At 36.8% G+C, this 20,231-nt stretch overlaps 1 protein-coding gene and 1 long non-coding RNA gene across 2 annotated transcripts in view; one reads left to right on the plus strand and one right to left on the minus strand.

Annotated features, from left to right (window-relative positions):
- Window positions 1-4,508: 4,508 nt before the first annotated feature.
- Window positions 4,509-10,028, minus strand: LOC116598982. Its single transcript, XR_004289213.1, has 3 exons — window positions 9,940-10,028; window positions 8,247-8,391; window positions 4,509-4,834 (listed from the first exon to the last, which is right to left on the minus strand). It is a non-coding gene; the product is annotated as an uncharacterized LOC116598982 (long non-coding RNA).
- A 578-nt stretch (window positions 10,029-10,606) lies between these two features.
- LUZP2 (leucine zipper protein 2) overlaps window positions 10,607-20,231 on the plus strand; it is a 495,906-nt gene continuing 486,281 nt past the window's right edge. Inside the window, exon 1 of the mRNA XM_032358537.1 lies at window positions 10,607-10,924. The gene's annotated coding sequence lies outside the window, so the exon portion shown is untranslated. The remainder of the gene's footprint in view (window positions 10,925-20,231) is intronic.

Raw genomic sequence — 20,231 nt, forward strand, 5'->3', positions numbered from 1 at the left:
TACATTTAGAGAAGTGTGTTTTCTACATTTTGGGTGAGCTGTTCTATGAATGTTAATTAGGTGAGGTTGGTAAATCATATTCTTCAAATATTTTATATCCTACCTGATATTTTGTATAGTTTTTTTTTTTCAGTTATGAGAACAGTTGTTTCTCCTTTGAGTCTCTTTTAAAATTTTAAGTACATACAGTTAACTTTGTTGCATATTTCTGGTGATTTGATCTTTTTATTATGAAATATACCTCTTTATCTCTAGTAATATTCTACATCATGAAATCATTTTTCTACTAATATAAAGCTTTCTTGGGGCACCTGGTGACTCAGAGGGTTAAGCCTCTGCCTTTGGCTCCGGTCATGGTCTCAGGGTCTTGGGATCGAGCCCTGCAGCAGGCTCTCTGCTCAGCAGGCAGCTTGCTTCCACCTCTCTCTCTGTCTGCCTCTCTTCCTCCTTGTGATCTCTCTCTCTATGTCAAATAAAAAAAAATCTTTTAAAAAAGCGCTTTCTTATGCAAAGTAAGTTTTTCAGTCTTTATATTTAAAATGCATTTTGCAGTATTTGCAGGGCTCAGTCAGTTAAGTTCTGAATCTTAGCTGAAGTCTCGATCTCAGGGTCATGAGTTCAAAACCGTGCCAGCGTGGGTTTGAAAAATAGCTACTTAAAAAACAACAACAACAAAATAAAAAAACAGACACACTTCTTCTAGACTATTTTAGTTGCACATTTTAAATCAGTAGTCTAATTGTTTACATTCATTTACTCTAATTACTGATGTGGTTTACTTTATGTCTACTATCTCAGTATTTGCTTTCTATTTCTACCAATTGAGATATTGTTCTTCTGTCTGTTCATTCTTGCCTCTTTTTGGCTTCATTGTTGTTTTTTATCATTTTCTACTTTAGAATATCTGCTCTATGTATTTTAACTTATTCTGTGGTTACTCCAGTGGCTATATTATCTATTCATACTTTTCATATATGCTTAAATTAGCATTTACAACTTTGTATAACAGAACAAAAGACTTTTTCAGTAGTATAATTCATTTTCCATAGCTATCATTTGTGCTATTGTTGTCATATATTATTTCTACATATTCAAATCATAGAATGTAATGTTACTATTTATTTGTCTTTTAAAAAATAAGGAAAAAAGAGATAGTGTTTCACATTTATCAAAATATGTATTATTTCTGAACCTCCTCATTCTTACCTATAAATTTGCATTTTCATATTATATCATTCCCTGTAGTCTCTTATATCATCCTGAATAGTCTCTTTTATCATCTGTACTAAAGCAGATTCTCTGTTAAGGATTCTTCTAAGTTTTATTTATTTGAAAATATCTTTATTTAAAAAGACAGTACCCCTGGGGATAAAAATATATGTTTATGAAAAATAAAAAATTAATTTAAATTAAAAAAAAAAAAGGAAAAAAAAAAAAAAGACAGGAATGGGCACCTGGTGGCTTAGTCAGTTAGACATCTGCCTTCAGCTCAGGTCATGATCCTGGAATCCTGGGATCCAGTCCCACATCTGGTACCCAGCTCAGCAGGGAGTCTGCTTCTCCACCTCCCCTTACTCTTCTCCCACTTGTGCTCTCTCTCTCTTTCTCAAATAAACAAAATCTTAAAAAAAAAAAATAAAATAAAAAAGAGAGGCAAGGAAACCATAAAAGAGATGCTTAACTATAGAGAACAAACTGAGGGTTGCTGGAGGGGAGGTGTATAGGGGAATGAGTTAAATGGGTGATGGCCATGGGGAGAGGAAACATGAGAGACTATGGACTCCGGGGAAACAAAATGAGGGTTTTAGAGGGGAAGGGGATGGAGGGATGAGCTGTACATGAAGCACTGGGTGTTATATGCAAACAATGAATCATGGAACACATCAAAAACTAGCAATGTACTGTATGGTGACTGACATAACATAATAAAATTTTTAAAAATGGGTAATGGGCATTAAGGAAAGCATTTGTTGTGATGAGCACTGGATGTTATATATAAGTGAAGAATCACTAAATTCTACTCCTGAAACCAATATTATATCATATATTAACTAACTAAAATTTAAATAAAAATTTTTAAAAACTGTCTTTATTTTGCCCTTATTTGTGAAGGATATTTTGTGAAATACAAAACGTCGAATGACAGTTTTATATTTTAAAGATATTGTTCCATTGTCTCCACTCCATCATTTCTGTTGAGAATCTGTTGTTATTGAGACTCTCTTGTTTATAATGTTCCTATTTAAGATTTACTTTTCATTTCAGCGGTTTGACTAGGATATATCTAAATGTGGTTATTTTGTATTTATCCAGCTTAAATTTGGTGGAATTTCTCAAAAATGATAATTTGTTTTTTAAACATATTTGTTTTTTACCATTGCTTTTTTTTTTTTTTAAACTTTGTGTCCTAATCTTTTCCTCTCATTTTTTTGGAACTGTAAATGTGTTTGTTACACAACTTGCTATGATACCATAGTTCCCTAAATCCTTGTTCATTTATTTCTTCAATTATTTTATTTCCCTCAGTATTATTTCTTTTTATGTGTCTTCAAGTTTACTAACCATTCACTCTTTAATATTCAAAATTGTGCTTTTTTATTTCATATTGTCATTTCTAGAATTTACTTTTTTTTTTGTAGCTTAAATTTCTCAATAGTTATTATCTACTGATCTCAAGATCTGTGTTGCTCTGAGTTCTGTTTCCACTGTCTTCTTTTGTTCTTGATTATGAGTATGTTTCCCTGCTACTTTATGTTCCTAATTATATGCTTGGTATTGTGCTGGATACACTGCAGAGATTCTAAATTGTGTCCTCTTCCTTTAATGGATGCTGAATTTTCCTCCGTAGATAGTTAAGTTAGTGATGGTTCTTTTCAATACTCTCAGGCCTTAATTTTTCTTTTTTTTAATGGTCTGTATCAGTTTTGTTCATAGAGCTAAGGTACATCTCTTATCATAAGGCTTAGTTGTGCTCCAAAAGCCTGGCTTTTGTGAGTCTCAGATGATTACTTGAGGTGTTCATAAAGTGCTTTGGGGCTTCTGCATTCTGACCCAGTGAGAATTCTGACATCTCATAGAGGTTAAAAAAAATTCTGGTATCTCTATTCCAGACTCACTGCACTGCGAGTTAGCAGAATTAGGCTTTTCAGTGTCTGGTCTGTGTTTATGCACCCCAGCCCTTGGCCAAGGACCTATGGCAAACCACCATGCAGTATTTTGGTGGTTTTTTTGCAAAGCATCTTCTTCTCTGGTATTATTTTCTACAAAACTTAGGAACTTCAGGAAATCAGAACTCTCATTTCTGCCTCCTCTATTTAGTAGGATTGTTTTCCTTGTACTGTACATCCTTGTATCATGGTAGTTAAGATGTTCCTCTTAAGAAAGCTGGTGTGAGCATGGGCTTGCTTTCTGGGCTCCTGCTCTTCCTGTTTATCAATGAAACTAGTCCTCGCTTTTTTTCTTTTTTTTTCAAATTTCATATTTGTTTATAGTAGCAGGACAAGGCTGATGCCAATTACTCCTTTATGCCTAGAAACAGAATTATCATGATTAATTATATTGAGTTAAATGTAATGTTGGATGAGAAGATGTCTTTGAAAACCATATGTCTAATGTTACATACATACAGTGAGCAAGGAGAAGCTACGCCTTAGAACTCTTGGTTTAGCGGTGGTTTTATAATGAGAGATAGTCATAAAAGAGGAACTAAATTGGACCTAAATATATCTGAAGAAATTCACAGAGACAACTGTGTGTGGCAAAAGGAAACACATACTTACTCCCAAAAATAAGAAATGCCATTGATTTAAAAAGTTAAAAGGAATTTAACTGAGTGGATTGGTTGGTCAGACCAGATTCCTTTGTAAATATATAGCAAAATATGAAAATACTTTTTTTAAAAAAGAGATTTTATCTATTTATTTGAGAGAGAGAATAACAGAACGAGCATGGGAGGGCGAAGGTTGGAGGCAGAAGCAGACCCCTTGCTGAGCAGGTTGCCCAATGCGGCAGACTCCATCCGGGACTCCAGGATCATGACCTGGCAGTTCAACCAACTGAGACACCCAGGCACCCTGAAAATACTTTTTAAAAGACTTAAAAATTTATACATTAAAGAATTTCTTTGCTCATTATGAAAGACTTCTTTACTTTACAAGAGGATTGATTGAGGTCTCAGTACCCTGATGAATTCCCAATGTAATTGCTTTTCAAAAGGAGATATAGAGTGTATCTCCTACATTTGGGTAAAGGGAAGCAGGGCAACTGTTCTGCTACTGCTTTTTTTTTTTTTTCCCCCTCTTTAAGTAAATATACCTAGTCCCAGGACAACTCACACAAACAGTGGCAAAGAGGGGGATATAGCATTATTTCCAGGACAACCAGTATAGGATAGATGAGATCCCTCAGTCCATTCTTCTTCTTGAAGTCCTGATCTGGAGATCTTACACTGACTTCTCACCATTCATGTGAACCAGAAGGATGACGTATCAAGAAGTTGGGGATTTCTGTAGGTCAAAATCATTTAATACATGTGACTCAGCTCAAAAGTACCGGAGAGTATAGGGTTTGGCCTTTTTTCACTTTTGTTTTTCTTGCTTGGTTAGTTGCCTGGTTTTGTATGGGGCATAGATACTTACATTCTTATATTCCTCTTCTCTTTCTTAGGGTGTATTTGGTAAAAATAAATAGACTTAATAGAGGAGATTCCTTTATAGACAGTTTTCATTAGCAACAATAAAACAGTGAGTATGAGAATAGGAAACATATTTTTGATGAACCACGTTAAGACACCTTGTTTTGTTTTTAGATCTTCAACTCTTAGGCCTATGGATGCCTGGAAAAAAACATTAGTGATTGACTTAGAATATACATACATAAAAATACAGGTTTTTTTACATTTCTTTTTTTTTTACATTTTTTTTTAATTTTTTTTAACATATAATATATTATTTGCTTCAGGGGTACAGGTCTGTGAATTGCCAGGTTTACACAATTCACAGCACTCACCATAGCACATATCCTCCCCAATGTCCATTACCCAGCCATCTTATCCCTCCCCACACACCCCACAGCAACCCTCAGTTTGTTTCCTGAGATTAAGAGTCTCTTATGCTTTGTCTCCCTCCAGATCCCATCTCGTTTCATTTTCCCCTCTCTGCCCCCACTCTCTGACCCTTCACCTTGCCTCTCATATTCCTCATATCAGGGAGATCATATGATAATTGTCTTTATCTGATTGACTTATTTCATTTAATACTCTCTAGTTCCACCCACGTAGTTGCAAATGGCAAGACTTTGTTCCTTTTGATGGCTGCATAGTATTCCATCATATATATCAATCACTTCTTCTTTATCCATTCATCTGTTGATGGGCATCTAAATTATTTCCATAGTTGAGCTATTGTGGATATTGTTGCTATAAAGACTCGGGTGCACATGCCTCTTCGGATCACTACATTTGTATCTTTAGGGTAAATACCCAGTAGTGTGATTGCTGGATCGTAGGGTAGCTCTATTTTCAACTTTTTGAGGAACCGTCATACTGTTTTCCAGAGTGGCTGCACCAGCTTGCATTCCCACCAACAGTGTAGGAGGGTTCCCCTTTCTCTGCATCCTCACCAACATCTGTCATTTCCTGACTTGTTATTTTTAGTCATTCTGACTGGTGTGAGGTGATGTCTCACTGTGGGTTTGATTTGTATTTCCCTGATGCCGAGTGATGTGGAGCACTTTTTCATGTGTCTGTTGGCCAAAAATACAGTTTTTACAGTATCTCTCACCTTCTTTCGTACAGAGTAAAGGGAGAAATGTCCCTCTGATTCTTCACATATTTGTAGTGTAGTGAGGAACAGAAACTATAATGACAAAGTAATATTGCAAGTGCAGCATCAAGGCAATCTAGCGCATGTTCTAGATTCATAAAGGAAGACTGCAGCAAGTTTGTGGCAGGTCATGGATTAGGGAAAGCATTCTAGAAAGAAATGATGTCCTTGATGAGTCTTAAGTGAGTAAAGTAAGTTGCAGGTGAGTGAGTGAGGGAACATTTCAGGAAAAGGGAGTAACTTGAATCTTTATAAAGTCATATCAAGGAAAACATCTGTTACTCTGTTTGAAGTACAATATGGAAGTTAAGGCACAGAGAAAAGACATATATTGAAAAATACTACTGAGCATAGTTTCCTAGGAGTTTTAAGGCACTATAGAAATTTGCAGCTAAGGTACGTCATATTGGGAGAATAGATTTGAGGAAAATAATACCTGAGAGCAAGGACTATATTTCAGAATCAAGATGATAAACCCTAAATAGAGCTCTAGTGACTCTGTTTAATTTAGGTTCAATATTGGGGTGGGGGAGGGGGCAATCAGTATAGAGAAATATGTAGGAAGTGAAATCCATAGGACTTGGTGATTGACTCTGTGTGGGTGGGAGAAAGCAGTTAAAAGTAACTGACGATTCCCAGGGTTGTAACTTAGGTGACTGAGTTGATGGAGGTAGGAGGAAATATACAGAAGGCTGATCAGGGAGGAGGAACAGAAGTTTAGTGTGATTGACTTTGACATACCCAGAGGAAACTGAGGTGAGATCTCAGTGAAGAAGTCTATGCTGGAGATGTACTTTTTTACACTCATAACCGTATTAGCAATGGTAAAAGTCATAAAAATGCTAAGTTTACCTTGAGAGGAAAAAAAAAAGAATTTTAAAAGAGAAGGATCAAGGGTGAAACTCTAGAGGATATCAGAGTTTAGTATATAAGAGCACAAAAAGAAATTCAGAAATGATGAAAACATAGCACTTTGGAAGAGAACAAATGGCAGGATATTTACATAGGGGAAATTAAATGGACGTCATGAAAACTAAAAACTTTTTGCTGCAAATTACACCATCAAGAAAATGAAAACATAACCCATGGATTGGAATAAAACACTTGTAAATCAGATATCTAATAAAGGAATTGTATCCAGAATGTATAAAGAACACTTACAAATTCAGAAATCACAAATAACTCAATTAAAATAGGCAAAGCATTTGAATAAACAAATCTCTTGAAGTTGTACATGAATGGCCAATAGACACATGAAAATGTGCTCGATATGATTACTCATCAGATAAATACAAATACAGACCACATTGAGATACCTCTTTACATCCCCAACAAAGGCTGTAATAATAAACTGAAAACACCAAGTATTGGCAAAGCTATACAGAAATTAACATATTCATGTATTGCTGGTAGGAGTGAACAATGGTGTAGCTATTCTGGGAAAGTTTGGTGGTTTCTCAAAAAAATTAAATGGTGTTACCATATAATCCAGCAATCCCTCTTCTCAGTATATACTCAAGGGAATTGGAAACAGATGTTCACATGGGAACTTTCATGTGAATGTTTATAGCAGCTTTATGTAAATAGCCAAAACATGGAAGCAGTTCTAATAATGAAGGGATAAACATAATAGTGGCACATTCCTACAATGGAACATTATTCAGCAATTACAAGGAATGAAGTACTGATACATGCTACCACATGGGTAAACCTTGAAACAGGAAAGAAACCAGTCACATAAGACCACATATATTAGGATTCAATTTATATGAAATGCCAATAATTAGGCATCTCTGTAGAGACCATAATTAGATGGTCAGGGTTTGGGAGAAGAAGAAAAAGCAGGAGAATAGTGAATGACTAGTAGGTATAAAGTTTCTTTTGGAGAGAGGAAAATATTCTGGAGTTAGATAATGGTGATTCCATAACCTTGTTAAGTATATTTTAAAAATACTGAGTTACACATTTTAAAATAGTGATGTTTTTGGTAACTCAGTGCTCTTTAAAAAAAAATAGCTTCTATATCTCCCAGTCCCATCATTTTATGGAGACTAGCTTCTCGCTGTAACTGCACTGACTTTCATGATGTCCTTTATCCAGACTCGGGTATAGTTATTGAAAACTTTTGCTGAGCTGTGTTGGGATTCAGCATAGGACAAGTGGTTTCAGCTAAGTGAAACATTGTCTGCGCTGCTGCATCTTTAAAATTCATACACCAATTCTCTGAAGCCATAAAATCAATTTTGGATTTGAGTTTTCCTGTGACAGTGTGGACAGAGTGTCATGGGTGATGGAGACTTACAGTCTTGTAATTCCCCAAGAAGAAAAGTCTTTTGCTGAGCAACAGATCTATACTTGAATTCAGAATATAATAGCTCAATCCTCTAAATCTGCAGGAGTTTCTAAAGTCTCACTTAGGCTCACCTTCCAAATGTGTTTCCCTGATGCTTGCATGCTCTTCTAAGTTCGATGTCTTTTTTCCTGCTTGCAGAAAATACAGAGGCCAACAGGCCTTGTGTTTCTTTTTTGGTATCCAATGCAGGGGCACAGCTTAACCATGAGACACAGTCTAAACAAAGTTCCAAAGTTCATTATGATACTCTCCTTTCTTGGTTGACAATCTATAGTTGTCTATTTTATGTTGTACAGCTAATAGAAAGTAATACAGTTTAGGTTGGAGAATGTCTCTTCTTACATAGATGTAATAAAAAATTTTCCCTCAAAAGAAATATTATGAAGTGATATACTCTGAATTTGAATGTTATCCACTATATAAGTAATGAATTGACCTTGGGCAAGGTACTTAACCCCTCTGAATCTGTCACCTGAACTGCAACAAAGGAGGATAATAGAAATCACTAGTATATTTGATTCCTATAATTAAGACCACAAGATAATGAACACAAACTTGTCATGTAAACAAATAGGTGTTCTAAAAGTATAAGTGTTATTTCCTAGTATATGTACTTTTTTTATTACCAAGTAGTCATATGTCTTTGTTGAGTATGGAACTCAAATGATCACCTTCCCTACTGAGCAGGAAATCTATTGTTAAATAATTTTGACAGGAACAAACTGAAATACATATTTCCTTTGGAGTCAGAGTTCTGTTTTAGCAGAGTGTAGTGCAATTTTCCTTTGTAAATGACATGTAATTCACATGTGAGTTCATCTTTATATATGCCTAGTTCTATCTACTGTGGATCCTGTTGTCCAAGGGGCTGGTATCCCGTTTGCGAAAAGTCATTACTCCTCTGTTTTAGTGGTCTGGGGTTTTAAAGCAATATCTACTCTGTATAAATGACTTAAACTTCAATCCCATTAAAAGCAAATAAAAAATCAGTAAATTAGTATCCTTTTTAAACTTGTATCCTTTTTAAAATAAAGCTTTTTTAAAAAATATTTTTTCTACAAATCATGTTTCAAAAATTAGATGAAAGGGACTGTTTCATCTAAGTTTTACTGTAAGTGTCTTACCTCGGAAAAAAATGGAATGTGAGCTGAACCCTCTGGATAGGAATTCCTGTTACCACCTGAAATTTGCCCCCCTGCCAGGGTCTTTGGGTACACATCAGCTTTTATTGAACATCAGCTTTGTGTTAGTCATTGGACTTACTTGTACTAGGTGTAATGTTCCAGGAAGTGGTAGGGTTTGCTTAAGATTTAAAAGAATCCAGTTTTTTGTTTAAAAAAAAAGAAAGAAAGAAAGAAAGAAAAATCCAGCCTAGATTTTCATGGTATTCTGTTACCTCATTTCTGAAATAGGCACAATATTAATTTATCTCTCTCCAGGATGGCTCTGGTAAGGATCAGTATAATAGTATGAAGAAGTACCTTATAACATTTAACCAAGAAATACTGCTGGAAAATCAAAAGTAAACCATGTTGTAAGGACCCTAGAACTGAACATCTCAGTAAACGAAGTTGGCCGTTTTCCAGACTTGCTTTTACAAAAATAATACTTTGTATTAGAGTTTCTATTTTGCTCATTTTTTAAAATAAAGCTTAATATCAGATGTTTATTATAGAAAATTTGAAAAATATAGACAAAATGACCGTCTTCTGTCCCCTGATATCACCACTCTGAGTTAATTACTGTTAGCATTTTGATGAATACCTCAGTTGATGTTTCCTCATCTGAAGGAAAGGACCCCTTCAGGTGAGTGAAATTGGGGCAGGAGCTCCAACCCCACTGCCAGCCGCTGGTACTAGGGGACAGATTGAAATTGAAGGAAGATCAGAAATCTTCAAAACCCCGAAGCAGCAGACGTTTTAACTTATGCCCGGAAACCTCTTTATATCCCACGTTTACGGACTAAGAAGCTTGCAGTGTAGAATTATGGGTTCAGGGTCCGCTTTTGGACACTGCTCACTCCTGCTTTTCTTCCGTCTGCATCAGGCTAATCATGATGCATTTCTAATTAGAATATTCTAAACACTCTCTAGAGCGACATTTTTTTCTAAACACCGTGTCATCAGGTGAGGGACACCTGCCTGCGACTCGGAGCGTCTGATAGTCTTTCCAAGTGAATTCTGTCTCACATCCTGCCGTGTACTCGGGTTCAATTACTGGAAGATTAGATTTCTCTCTTCGCCCCCCACCCCCGCCCCGCCCTTCCCCTGCCTTCCCTCCCTTCCCGAGCTTCGGGAGAGGAAGAATAAATGATCAGTCCCAGGAGGGGGTGCAGCCCGGGGAGCGCAGCCGGTAGACCCCAGCGCAGGGCCGTCGCCGGCCCCCCTCCCTCTCCCCGCGCCGCCTCCAGCGCGAGTGACAACGCGCCCTCCAGGCTCGGGAGCAGCAGCGTGCCGAACAATCCCGGGCAGGGCTCGCCTCGCTGGTGACATCACTGCCGGAGATACTCCCCGCTCTCAGTGCCTGCCTTCGCGAGGCGTCCGTCCGTTTGTCCGTTTCCTTCCGTCCGCTGCTGGAGAGGGCTCTTCGCCGGCCGGGGACAGAGCCGGGCACCGAGGAGCGACAGGACCCGGAGGAGGAGGGAGAGCAAAGGCAGCGAGGGAAGGAGGACCCCGGCAGGCGACAGCATGAAATTCAGCCCAGCGCACTACTTGCTGCCTCTCCTGCCGGCGCTGGTCCTCAGCACCAGGTGAGTCCGGGAGCGTGAGTGACCCGAGCCCAGGGGCGCTGCCGGTGGGTTGGTCCTACTGCAGGTCACCAGTCAGGGCCAAGGACAGACACTTCAGCTGTTTGCATCTCCCGCCTAAGTTAAAGGGTGCTCTGTGTTTCGGGCTCTGAAATCCTTCCTGGAGAGTAGAGCCCTTTTCTAGTGATCCTAGCCCTTAGAGAAAGTCTCAGTGCTCCTAACCAGTGAGGGGACTATGCGCTTTTCCTTTCAAAGAAAACATGTTTTCCTGCAGTCCTAGTAGGAGCACAGATAACAGGCAGTAACAGACCAAAGTAAAGGAAATGGAGAGACAAGGGGGGAATTGTCACCAGGCAGTGTGTTTTCATTAGAGCTGACTTAATAGCCACAAAGCTTGCCTCCTCCAAGTGTATCTGATTTTAAGGTATGGGAACCAGAGAAAAATGATTAATCCTGGAAGATGGTAAGCATTGCACAAAAGTTCCTGGACTTGTAAAATGACCTGTTTTAAGGTCTTGAGCAGGCTTAGTGGTAGGCATTTTCATTTGGCTGTCTTGTGAACAGGTCTAATTAAAGAATACACAAGGCGATTAAAAGTTGGAAGACACTCTCAGAGTGCTGATGCAGAGACCCTAGTCAGAAACAATTAAGTACTGTACTCCATCACTGGCCACAGATGGGACTTTAAGCCCAAGCACAGAGAAGCTATTTTTAGTGGAGGTTTAAAATGCAGTGGTTGAAAAGAGTTTTGTGACTCCCCACTGTTGATCAAGTCCCAAAGTTGGTGATGGGTTTGCATTCTTCTTCCTCAAAAGGAGCACAAAGGTGGTCTGTTTCATTGCCGGGGAATGAGCCTTTATTCTGTATGCCCTTAACATCATATTGGCAGCAACCTCTTTCTCTTGGCTACTATAAAATAAAATAACCCTCACAGCATGAGGATCGTTGCAAATCTCTGTGAATGGAAACATTATCTGATTGTGCATCTGATGGAAAATGAAAAGGGGAGACAGGGTTATATCAAATTCTGAAATTAAGAATGAAGAAAACTCATTGTCTATAAGAATGAGGCAGTAAAATCCTTTATTCCATTCCAAATCTATATATATCTATATCTATCTATCTATCTATCTATCTATCTCTATATATATATCCCCTTTCAGACTCTTCTAATCAGACTTTCCTTTTAGAGTGAGGACTGTTTGATTTAGCCCTAATTATTCATCAACTTAGTCTTTCCTTGCAGACAAAGCACAGGTGACTTTCCCAGACTAAAATGGAATATGAGTTACATGTTATTTTTATTTTTCTAAGGGTTTCTTGTCATTTCAGTTCACAAAGTGCAGATGGTTTTAAAAATCACTTTGCTTCGCAGTATTACAGTAACTTGCACCAATTACAGAACCCATTTTAACCTCTAAATGTGTTAACTCTAAATGACTTAATCCACACTGTACATCAGTCATCTTTTTAAAGTGTCTTGCCACATACTCTGAACTCTTGTGTTATAGTTTAATAACTGTGATTTCTAGAAAAAGGAAATTCTCAAAGTTTGGACACTTAAGTAGGTGCCTGTCACCATATGCACAAAATAATACATATTTAAACAATAGAAACCCAGCCCACAAAGATTTTTAAAGACAGTGAAATTCTCTGGTGTTCCAAAAGTACATTTACTTTTTAAGGATGCTATAATTTAAGTGACTCAGGAAGCTGAAGTTTTCTAGCTTCTAAAGTTTTAGTGTTGGTTACATAATACAAAGAGCCATCATCTTTCCTTTGATGGAAGTGTTCATTTTTATTAGGATAACATTTTTAAATAGCCAACACATTTATTACAACAAAAATTAGAGTTAGTCATTCCTAGTTTACTTTAGATATGAAATCTGCTGTGTCATTTGTATGTAAAAACTTATGTCAGGTCTTTAAATTTTCCTTCTTGCAACTGAACAGAAAGAGCATGCTGGGCTTAAAAACCTGAAACTTTTAATAATCAGTGCCCTGTCTTGTGATTACTCTGTAGTAATTTATTTTACTGGATATCCAGATTTGACAATGCATATGGTGTTTTCAAATACATCATTTTGCAAGAAGAGATTATATATTAGTGGTTTCTAACAGAAGACCATTCTTTTGTGATAATTAAGATTTCTTATAAGCATATGGTTCATGTGCAGGCTAGAACCTCAACTAAACAGGTTTGTAAGAACAGTTGCATTAGTAGAGTTGAGTTTATTGTCCTGCTGAGAAAAAACTGTAGCTCAGCCATGAGCACCTGTGACAGTGGGTTTTCTTGCCAAAGACTTTTCATTGCTTTCTTAGTTAGTGGTCTTGTGTGTGAAGCAAGTGACATTTCACATGCTTATATCATGTTGAAAGCATTAGAAGAGGGTGGCAGTTACTAGATATTCCTATAGCTTTTGGATGGTATCACTTTTATGGCCAAGTTCTTTTCAAAGTGGTGTGGATGTGAATCTGAAGCACTTAAGGCGAAAAAAAAAAAAAAAAAAAAGAAAAAGAAAAAGAAAAAGTATTTTTTTAAATATCCCTTTTTCTGGGTATAGCTCTTTAATACCATACTATTACCTTTCCAAGAGGCCTAAAGTTTATTTTTGTTTTATACTAAAGGAATGTGTTCACTAAAACATATGCAATTAGGGAAAGATTATTACTATGTAATAGTTTTCTATCCACAGGGATGAAAACCCTAAAAGAGTTTTGCCTTTTAAATATGAATTTTTTGGATAACTTTCTGTTTTTGTTTGCTCTCCATCTTCACATTTTTGTAACGACTTTAAATGCTAAAGCCCCAAAATTCCATAATTTTCACCATAGTGAACAACCTTAATGCCCCTCAATCAGAGTTACTTTATTTGTCTAAAAAAAAAAAAACAAGATAAATATTCACCATTAGCAGTAACCAAGAATTGTTTTACTGGTAAACCCTACAGAGTTAAAAAAAAAGAGCTGTTTAATTTTCTATATATTGCCCCCCCCAATTTAGAAAGCATATACAAATTCAAAACATCAAGTTAATGATATGAATTATAAAGCTAATACAGAAACCCATTTAACCTATGCACATATATGTGGTCAAAGAAAGCAAATATATGTTGGTTTAAGAGCTTTAGAGAAGAATGACTCTACTTTTTAAAGAGCGTCCTTCTGTAGAAGTATTAAATTGCAATTCCAAGGCAGCCAGCAATTCACTTCAGAAAGAAGTAGTATAGGTATTGAAAGGAATAGTAGGGTGAAAAAATCTTTAGAAGTTCTTGGTGAAAAGGGACCCATGGAGTGCTGGAGAAGGCTTATGCTTTAGTCTGCTGAACCTCTGTTCCTCTGTGCTGTGATTCTGCTCTTGATGCCTTTGGTTTATTGAGTTTTAAGTGACTTAATGGGGAGAGAAACATGGCAGGGGAGGAGTGAAGGTCTACTGACTTCTGGTGGTTTTCCGTCAAGCAGGAGCTTTAAGCAGATGGTAGGCTTATAGTCCTCCCCATAGGAGTCACCTTAGAGGTCTCTCCTGGTCCCTCTGATCAGCAGTCATAGCACATGTTTACTTTGGAATCTATTTTTAGATGATACTATATATTGAAGATGCTCTAGGCTCCCATTTGCTCTGTGTCTTGATCTAACTTCAGAATTAAATTAATTTATGGGATAAAGTGAAGATTAGAATCATGATAAAAACACAATAAACACCTTTTTTAAAAAATTGAGCAAATAAATTTGAGGTAGTAAGTGGTCTTCCTTAAACCATCCCCACCCCCAAGTTGATATGATTTAATTGTGGGTTTGTTTTCCCAAGACCTACACAGAGTGAGTCTTGCCACACACATCTTTATATGGCCCTATGTACATTCCTTTGTGATATGAATTCCACTCTTCTGTGTAATGAAGTTAGTGACAGGTCTTTTCTTGGATAAGAGGATATTAACGAGCGAATTTTTGACTTTTCAAATTTCCATTCTGGACCTTAGTTGCTTATTTCCTACAACAATTTTTAAAATGATTTATTTGGGGTTTATCTTTGGGGATTAAATTCCCCTCATGACTAATAAGAGGCCCCTCAAACAACTATGATTTGACCATAGTTGTCCCAGACCAAACTCCATGTAATTGGAAAGAGGAATTTGACTTAACCACCAGGAAACAAAATTTACTGAAACCACTGAGGGGTATGGGATTGTAAGGATACAGTGTTCTCTCAAGAGTTTCATGAGAGCACTTGTGGGAGGTACATGTGCTTGAGAACTGGTTTTTGACTGACTTCTAAAGGAAATCCCCCTTAATAAGTAGGGCTAAATAATTTAACCTGATTAAGCAGACAATTAATATTAGACTATCTTCTCCAGAAGAGAGGAAAAAAAAATTCATTTGAACTTCATAACCTTTAGAAGTTGTCTAAGATGTTTTCATTATCAGACATTGGAAGCGTCAGGCACCAAGACAAGAAGATACTAGTTACAGATGCATGTCCTCGTAATCTAGTCATGTACATAAATAGTATGAAGGAAAAATTGGGTAAATAGCAACAAACATTTTAAAATTCTAGATACGGAAAGAGAAAACAGAGAATAATGCCATTGAGGAAGTCTCAAGAGTAACTTCCACTTTCAAGGACAGTGAGAGAAATAATATTTTGTAATAAACTTTAACATCCTGCAGCACTTGCTAACCATGTGATGTTAGGTTAATTGCTTATCCTATCTAAATTTCTCATGTAGAAAATAGGACTGGTGGTGCCTGGGTGGCTCAGAGGATTAAGCCTCTGCCTTCAGCTCATGTCATGATCTCAGGGTCTTGGGATCGAGCCCTACATCGGGCTCTCTGCTCAGCAGGAGCCTGCTTCCTCCTCCTCTCTCTCTCTGCCCGCCTCTCTGCCTACTTGTGATCTCTGTCTATCAAATAAATAAATAAAATATTGAAAAAAAAAAAGAAAAGAAAAGAAGACTATTTGTTGAAACTACCTGAGAGGTAAGGACTGAATGAATTTATATAAGGAAGGAGTTTGCATATTTCTTGGGACATAGTGATCAGCCAGGGATTAGTCTTTGCGGTTGTTTTGATTATGTTCACACAGTGTTTGTATCTGTGATTGATCAGGATATAGCAAAATAAATGAAAAATTGGATGCAAGTCAGTTGAATGACAGAAAATTAACAGGAATTACAGTCCTCATCCAAAAGAGAAAATATTGGCAAAGAAGAGAGGAAGCAATAGAAGTAATGAGGGTTACCTTGTTACTAGGCTGGTTCTTTCAGAAGTGTTTTGATGGCAAAGTGCCTGGGCAGGGCTGTGCACTTGGCAAACACCATGAAAAATTGCATTATATAGAATTGAGATTTAGCACAAAAGTACGTATTTAACTACGTGTGTATCTATTTAAAATTTAATTGTATATATAGCACATACATAATATCAAATCAAAGCCATGAGCACAGGTGTCAGTAAAAGGATGCTTTGAAATTGCATAAGTACGATTGATATGTAAACGGTCTACAGTTTTATTTTCTACTCATCAATTGGTTTCATAATCTGTTAACAATTTTTTTCTTTTAAATTTCTAAATATATAAAAGATTTTTTTCTACTGTTGAGAACAATTTGAAAACCAGTGATACAGAAGAAACTTGACTATGTTTAAAGAATCAGCACATGAAAGGGTTATCCCTAAGCTAATTTTGAAAAAGACTTTAGAGATCATCTAGTTTCAATTAGTTTGCACATATTTTATCCTAAATTTTTCAGAATTTTGCCATAAATTCTGATCATTAAGTGAAAATAAATATTTTTTTTGTCATAGATTAGTGTGTGTGTGTGTGTGTGAGAGAGAGAGTGAATGGGTGTTGATGTCTGTTAATTTAGTGAATCATAGAAAGGGTATGATTTGCTGCCATGGAGAATATAAAGCATAGATAATGATAAGTCTGCTTTAAAGAAAGGACATGTTTAACTGGGATATCTACGAACTTTGCTTCTTAATTGTAGGAGGCAAGGAAAATACCAAAATTAACCATCATGTTCAGATAGGAGCTGGAGGTCAACCAAGAAAACAGTGAGCTCTGAGAATGCTTTCATAAACACTAGGAGACATCATTATACCATAGGTAGTGATTGTGTTGCAATTATGTCTGACTTGCTTGGTGTTGCTTTCAAGTGTTTTAATCTTTTTGAGTGTACTTTAAAGAGTTTGTTATTGGGAAACAGACTGTGAATATAAGGTTACATTCTAGTTTAAAGTCCTTCATTTTAGAGATGAGAAAAGCGAGGTCCAAAGTGACAGACTTACCTAAGGCCACCTAGGGTGCCTTAGAGCAAGGCCCCTTAGAGCAAGGACTTAGAATTTTCCCCAATACTCTTTCTGTTCTATCAAGTGACTGCTTTCATATGACTGTGACATAGTTCTTCTGAAATCAAGCCATGTATATATATATATATATATATATATATATATATATACAGATATATCCTATGATATATCCAGAATTTTTCAAGTTATCATGAAATAAATAGTAGTTCTAAAACATTCTCCGAGCACATATACTCATGATAGAATAACAGGCAACCATCAAAGGAAATCACAGCAATGCAGATTTAAACACCATTTATTTGTCTATATTCAGTTGTCTTTTGAAGAGTGAGCTGGCTTAAAAAAGAGATTCCAGGTCATTTTCAAAACCCTAAGGAGTCATTAATGAGGTCTCACCTTTGCTCACAATTTACCTCACAAGCAATACACCTCTAATGGTTCCTGTCGATTTTTCAGTTCTGTTGCGAAGGTGATATTGTTGGTGCTTTTGGGATCTTTTCCTATTTTCAAACTATTTCCTATAAATGGGGCTCCTAGCTAGGCATTTGCTTTTATATTGCTCTCCTCTTAAATCCGTGCTGTAATTCTGTGATATTGCTCAATGTGAAACATACTCAACCACCTTACAAAGACGAGTTCACGTGGATTCAAAGATCTGTTCACATTGAACTTTACGGTGAGCATACATTTCATTTGGTTTACATGTCTCTACATATTCACTGGGGCCAATGAGCCACTTATATAACTTTTTAGGGTCAACTGGTCCCAGATCTTATCCTGCATGCACATATTACAAGATCTTTTCCTTTGGATAGGTTTCTTAACCATCCAGACTTTAATTACTCATCTATAAAATGAAAATAAAATGTCCATCATTTAGGGTTATTAGGATTAAAGAAAATGTGCTTAAGTGCTATGTCAGTGCATGTACCTGTACTTCAGAGTCTTTAAGAGATCCTAAGATATGCCAGCTTAAAGGTCTTTTTGTCATAGATTAGTGTGTGTGTGGGTGTGTGTGTGTGTGTGTGTGTGTGTGAATGGGTGTTGATATCTGTTAATTTAGTGAATCATAGAAAAGGGTATGATTTGCTGCCATGGTGAATATAAAGCATAGATCATGATAAGTCCATCTCTAAAGGTAGAGATTACAATTTAGTGTGTTGATTTTATATTGGCTACCTCAAGCAACCAATATCTAATGATTTTATTAAAAATCAAAATATATTCCTTAAGTGAATTGATTGGTAATGCCAAAATCATAATAACATTTATATTCTGATAAGACTTTTCAGGGGGTAGTTGGGGAGAGAATTAACCCAGTGATCGATTCTTGGGGGAAAATGGAAATGAAAACATGCAACAACTTGCCATCTTCCAAAATAGCCCTTGCAGCTGAGCTAAGGTGTTGGTAGCAACGATTACAGATTCCAGACCAGCCTTTATCTCATGTCCCTATAGGGGATGTGACTTCCTCCTGTCTATCTTCCAGGGAATTATTAGGGTTTCTGATTTCCTGTCCTTCAAACTAATATTTGGAACACTCTGAGCAGAAGCTTCGTGAGCAGGGTTTGCAGGAAGTCTTTGCCCTGACTTATGGGTTAAATACAAAGAGTATGAGCTCAGACTTTGGATTAGCCTTTCTGGCTACATGGCTTCATGTCAGTTAAAAACACTTAGCCACATTTTCCTCATCAATTAAAAAAAAGTGATAATAATACCTCTCTGATTTCCAGTATTCAATAAGCTAATGTGTTAAAAGAATAGTGTCTGGAACAGAGAAATTCAACTCACTATATTTCCATTCTTATCTGATCGAAAGGGATGAGATCAATTTTACCCTACCAGAGTGTAATTTCATTTCAGAAAGCACTGTTCTTCATCAACTGTACCTCATGCTGGTGTGGGCAAGACAGAAGTATTGGTGAAGAGATTTGGAGCTCAGTCCCATCTTCGCTTATCACAGATGATAAAACTGAATGGAGACTGTATGTTTTCTTTCTAAAGAAGATAATTTGAGACCAAATAAAAGCCAATTCTGGGACATCCTAACCCATCCCAGTTGACAACACTGATTTAAACACCTGCAACTTCCTCAAGGAAAAAAAAAAAAAAATAAGAGAAACCAGCCTTACCTAGCCTCTATTTGGAGTCCAAAAGCTCTAAATTATGGGACTAATCGTTAAACATTAAACATAGTTATTAAAATTATAGTACCATAATATGTTAATGCCTTTAAAGAAAGTTCATTTTACAAGTTTACTTGAAGATGAGAGAACCAAAGAGGTCTATCTTAAACGAGGACAACGTAACAGCCACAAGCCTTTTTGATGAGTTGAGGGTTCTGGACTCTAATCATATAGCGTTCTCAAATGGGGTAAGGTTGGTCATGACCTCCACAGTTGGTGGAGAAGGGGCTGGAATGGCAAAGGGAAGCCAAAACCCCAACACACTAGGTTTCTGAATGTGTGGACAGAGATAGTGGCAGTGGAGAGGAAAGTTCCAGATTCTAGCCTTCCTGTTTTCATTGTTTTGTTGTTGTTGTTGTTTTGTTTTTAAAATTCTCTTCTCTAATGCTTGAAGTCATTCATTGGTTGTCTTTGCAGTGAACTAAGCCATTCACATTGGGCAGGAAAGAGAGAGGGCAAGACTGAATTATAAAAGAAACGAGACAATGCATGAAAAATTGAAGTGACATGTTGGCAAGAAGCAGATGTGGTTGAAGAAGCTTTATATTATTGAGAACGTGTAGCTTTTTCCTCCAGATGCCACAAAGTGAAATGTGAGCTCATTCTATAAATAAGTTCATATGAAAATGGGGCAAATTTTTCCTGAGAGTACAGTTTAGAAGAATATTGAAGGGTATCAAATCCCTTTTGTGCATTGTATATATCTTTCTTTCAGTTGGTCCTTTGATAAAACATGTAAGCTACAGATTCAGCCAATATTTTTGAGGACTAATTAATTACCTGACAGAGTGCTAGATACTTGCTTTCTATTA

This window comes from Mustela erminea, chromosome 9 (assembly GCF_009829155.1).
Source record: "Mustela erminea isolate mMusErm1 chromosome 9, mMusErm1.Pri, whole genome shotgun sequence".
In the NCBI taxonomy this organism is placed as follows: domain Eukaryota; kingdom Metazoa; phylum Chordata; class Mammalia; order Carnivora; family Mustelidae; genus Mustela; species Mustela erminea.